At 43.7% G+C, this 5,192-nt stretch overlaps 1 non-coding gene across 1 annotated transcript; it reads left to right on the top strand.

Moving 5' to 3' along the window:
• The first annotated feature begins 1,552 nt into the window (after positions 1-1,552).
• On the top strand, positions 1,553-1,659 carry LOC112086170. Its single transcript, XR_002899348.1, has one exon. It is a non-coding gene; the product is annotated as a small nucleolar RNA R71 (small nucleolar RNA).
• Positions 1,660-5,192: the final 3,533 nt, after the last annotated feature.

The following is a 5,192-nucleotide window of genomic DNA, read 5'->3' as shown; positions in this document are numbered from 1 at the left end:
CAGCACAACAAAATCTGTTGGAACCTCAAAACCACCTATCTTGACAGGTAGATCTTCCAACATACCAACAGGCAATCTAACTGATCTATCTGCAAGGATAAGAGAAATCTTTGAGGGTTTGAAAACTCTAAAGCCCAACTTCTTAGCTATGGAGAATGGCATCAAGCTGACTGATGCTCCTAAATCACAAAGACATCCAGAGAATAGAAGAGGTCCAATGGCACAAGGGAGTGTGAAGCTCCCTGGATCAGTTAACTTCCTTGGAATGGACTTCTTCTGAATGATAGCACTGCATTCATGACTTAGTACTACCATGCCTTGAAGCTCTTTTGTCTTGTTCAGAATAGCATCCTTCAAGAACTTCCCCATCTTTGGCATCATTAAGAATGCATCAATGAGAGGCATTGTGAGTGGTGTCTCTTTGAGTGCCTTCTCAAATACAGCTCTTGCCTTGTCCACTAGTTGCTTCTTAAATCTCCCTGGAAATGGGAGCTTGGGTTGGTATGGAGGTGGTGGCACATACTTCTTCTCTGGTTCTGGTTCCTTTGCTACCTCTTTACCCTTTTCTGACCTTGGTTTCTCAGCAACTTGATCATCCTTTAAGGCTGCCTCCCCCTCAGGTTGATCATTGTCCTCAATGATCACTTTGTTGTTCTCAATACCAGGTAACTCCTTGCCACTCCTCAGTGTAATGGCTTTAGCATATTCCTTGGGGTTGGGTTCTGGTTTTCCAGGTAGGTGACCTTGGTTCCTTGAGCTTGATGCCTGGTTTTGCTTCAGTTCCTTGATTTCCTGCTGCATAGTCTGTTGACCCTGAAGTAGTTGTTGCAGAATACCAACCATATCTGTACCCATCTGTGGCTGCTGTTGAACCATTGGTGGCTGAAACTGTTGTTGAACCGGCGCCTGCTGTTGGAACTGTGGTGGACCAAACCCTGGTGGTGCCTTTGGTTGCTGTGAAGTGTAACCAGTGCCCTGAAATGGTTGTTGTTGCTGGCCAAAACCCTGATTCTGACCAAATTGATTCTTGGGTTGGAATGACCCTTGAAAGTTGTTCTTGGGAACAAAGTTCTTTGGAGCTTGAGGATTGGGATAGACCTGGTCGTGTGGGTTAGCTACATTGGTGTTCCTGTAAGAGAGGTTTGGATTGGCATTACCATACTGATATCTTTGGAACCTCTGATTCCCAATGTAGTTGAGCTCCTCTTGGGTAAGACCTTCTTCACTTATGTTCTCAAAGATTTGAGAAGGTTCCTCATACTCTCCAACATAGTGTATTGGCTTCTGAGTGGTGAATTTCAGCTTGTCTAATTCACTCCTCAACTCCTTAACTTCTCTGGTGAGCCTTTGTTCTGAGCTTGAACCTTCAGACCTATTTGATCTGTCATAGTCTTCACCATAAGTATCATTGCTCAATGCTAAGTTCTCCACTAGCTCTAAAGCAGCATGTATCTCTTTACCCAGAAAGTTCCCATTGGAAGCAGTATCCAGCTGGTTTCTAATCTTGGGAAGAGCTCCCCTATACAGTGTGCTGAGAAGAGAAGCCTCACTAAACCCATGGTGTGGGCATTGGTTTGTGTAGCTCCTGAATCTCTCATATGCTTCACCAAAACTTTCATTGCTGTGCTGAGTGAAGCTAGAGATTTGGTTTCTCAGTTTTGCAGTTCTTGAGGTGGAGAAGAACTTAGATAAGAAGGCTTGCTTGCATTGCTCCCAGGTTTGAATGGAGCCTCTTGGAATATTCTTCTCCCATTGATGAGCTTTGTCACCAAGACTGAATGGGAATAGTCTTAGCTTAAAGCTGTCTTCTGAAACTCCATTAATCTTGGTCAGATCACACACCTTATCAAACTGGTCCAAGTGTTCCAAGGGATCTTCCATTGCTAACCCATGGAACTTTGAGTTCTGGACCATATTCAGCAATGATGCTTTCACTTCAAAGTTGTTGTTCTGCACAGGTGGTGCCTGAATACCAGCTCCATACTGATGAGCATTGGCCCTGTCATTCTCGCCAACATATATTTGGGGTTGCTCATATCTTCTTTGTTGTGGTTGGAAAGGGTGGGGTTGGTGGTGCACCTGGTGTCTTTGTTGAACATTGGCCTGATGCCTCTGTTGATGAGCCTGAGCTTGTCCCTGGTGGACATAGGCTTGTTGGTGGTGCACCTGTTCCTGCTGAACATTGCCTTGGTGAAACCCCTGACCAATTCCAATACCAGCTCCCTGACCTTGAGCCTGTTGCTCCTGAACTGGTTGTTCTATATCTACCCCGTGATCTCCTTGGTCTGCCATCTCAGTCTGATCAAGTTGTCTACCACGTCTGTCTCTTCTCCTCCTTGGTACCAGAAGGTTGATGTTGTCGTTTAGAGGAAAAGGAGGACCGCAGCTTCTTGATCTAGACCTGGTGTTCATATACCTGAAATCACAAACAGAACTTGAAAGGAATCAGTAAAAACAAGAAAGAACAGATCAGAGCTTAATGCTAATCAAACCACAATTTGGCAACGGCGCCAATTGATAGATAAGACTTTTAAGGGTCTCAGGGCTATCAATCCCCTTGTCAATGTAGCACAAAGAGGTTTATCAATCCAGATGTGGTGTTAGACACTAAGCTATATGATCAAGTTCTTAATTCAAGCAAACAAGAGTGGGTTTTGATTAATCTAGAGACAACTACAAACTTAAACAGGATTAAGGATTAATGAAATGCTTAAACAAGAACTAAACAATGACAAATGATGAGAATGTATGAATGATGATAAGAAAGGTCTTAGACATGATAGTGGATTAGGGTGCCTTCAGTGATAAACTAATGAGCTAATGAATCATATGATCAAGCAAGCCATTTAACATAAACATCTCTAACTAAGTTAATCCTCTCATGAAGGCATTAACTCCTATGCTAAATCAGTTTCAAACCCAATCATCATCAGTGAAACATGAGTTAACAAACATTAAGAATCAGTTTAATCTGTCATTTAAGCATATAAACAATCATTCCCATGATGAATAACACTTAAACCTCTAACAACTTTGGTTCAGGCATTTCATCAAACACTTTTGGTGCATGAAATGCCCAGAATCTAGACCACATATGATTTGTATGGATCTAGCATAGAGAACAAGTTGTAGAGAATGGAATATGCATGATCTAACCCCTAAGCTCGCTAATCTACCACTTAAGCACCCTAATCTACATATCTAAGACCTTAATATGGGATTACTCACTAATCATACTAATCTCTCTTAAACCTTTGCAAGTTGAGAAGATTAGCATGATTAATGATGAGAAATGGAGATAGAGATGATAGATTCAAAAGTAAACAGCTTTAAACACCCAGATCTCTTAAAACTCTCTTGATTAAACACTCAAAAATAGATATTTCTCTTCTTAATGGAGTCTTTTCACAAAAGAGGCAAGAGACAAAGGGAATAAAACTTAGTTCTCCCCCAAAAAACCCTAAAAAGTATTTATACCTTCTTAAAAACGAACCGGGTCAGCCCGGAACAAACCGGGTCCTGACCCGGCTTTAATGGATAAAGTGGGAAAAGCTGCGGGTCGGTTCAGTATGTCCCAGGCCGCACACCTAAGTCGCAGTAGATGAAGACTTGTCTTGTGAGGCTTGAATCGCCTTGTCGGAGCCGCACGCCTATCTAGGAGTAAATTTCGAGTGTTTCTGCGGCATGGTCTCCTTCCTCTCCAACTCGCAGGGCTGAGCCGGTTTCTGGGGGATGTAGAAACTGTGCGGGTTGGTCTCTATTGCACTTAGGTCGCAGGCTCAAGTCGGAGTGAATTCCGAGTGATCGTGCGGCATAGATCCAGGCGCGGATGACTCGCATGCCTAAGTCGCACGATTGTGGACTTAGCATTTCTCTTGCTCGGGAGCTCCAGACCTCTTCCAGTGATAGTTTACCCGCACATTTCAACTCGCAGCATCAGCATTCAGGCGTTCATCTTCAGGCCTGCGGGTTAACCAAGTCGCAAGACCATCTCGCAGCATCCAGAGCAGCTTAGATCACTTCGCATTCCGGAGAGTGTAACTCCTGTGATACTTGTCCGAATTGAATGATTTTGGTTGCAGAAGACAGAGGACTCATTTATCTCCAACTTTTGTGAAGGAAGTTTCAGTGCTTGGGAGGTGGAAGGCTTCCTGGAGGGCACATCTTTGCAGTGCATGTATACGACCAGAGAGAGGCGTCTAGACATGTGTCCATTCCGGAGGCCGTATCTTCCTGCTCATAGATCCGAATTGAATGCTCTTGGACGTTCTGGAAAGAAGACTCAAATGTCTCTGATTCTCATGAAGGACCCGGAAGCTGAATCGGCCTGGAAGTGCACCGTCCTTCGCATCCTTCAGAACTGATCTGCTCGGTCCGGAATACCTGCGAGACAGGGGTTTCTTCCGACGAGCTTATCTCTCTGCTCACGCGTCCGAATTCTACGATTCCAATTGCTATGAGACCGTGCTTCAATGCTCTCCAACTTCTATGAAGGACCCGCCATCTGAATCGGACCGGAAGGCTCCCCGGACAGGTGATTTCTGAGACTCGTTCGCACCCGGAGATTTTGGCCGATATACTTAATTCGCGGTACGTGAAAATGGCCGGTAAAGCTTCCCGCGGTACATGAAAATGGCCGGTAAAACCTTCCTGGCCAGCGAGAATGGCCGATAACCTCCATAGACTCAAGTTTTCCACTTTTTCAAGCTCTGCTCACCATTCCACCTCCTGGATTCATCTTTTCAGCTCCATAATCACCTGATAGACACTCAAAACATGCAAAGACTCATTGGGACCTAATGCATCTCCTAAGTTCTGAAACAAACCCTAAGGACCTAAAATACATGAAATAAAACATGATTTGGAATGATTTATGCAACTTAAATGATGCAAATTATGAACATATCATTGCTCGTTCCTATTAGCTTGTTGTTGGTTTTGCTGAGCAAGCCTCTCGTTCCTTTGAGCCTCATGCAAAACTTAAACAATCTAAATCTTGATTCCAGTCAACTAGCTCTCTACATTCATTAAGTTCAATAGTGAATTTTCATTAAAGACATCATCCAGGGTAGACGGCGTTTGGCATTAAAGGGCTATTTAAGTGGTGGAGTTAAAGTGTTTTTGGGTTACTTGAAGATCTGGAGGATGCAAGATAATATGCATAACAGCAAGAGAGATAAGGACCTGTTGAT

Source organism: Eutrema salsugineum, unplaced genomic scaffold, assembly GCF_000478725.1.
Source record: "Eutrema salsugineum unplaced genomic scaffold, Eutsalg1_0 scaffold_23, whole genome shotgun sequence".
Classification (NCBI taxonomy): Eukaryota; Viridiplantae; Streptophyta; class Magnoliopsida; order Brassicales; family Brassicaceae; genus Eutrema; species Eutrema salsugineum.
The sequence above is the reverse complement of the archived record's forward strand: the minus strand, read 5'-3'. Positions and strand labels throughout refer to the sequence as shown.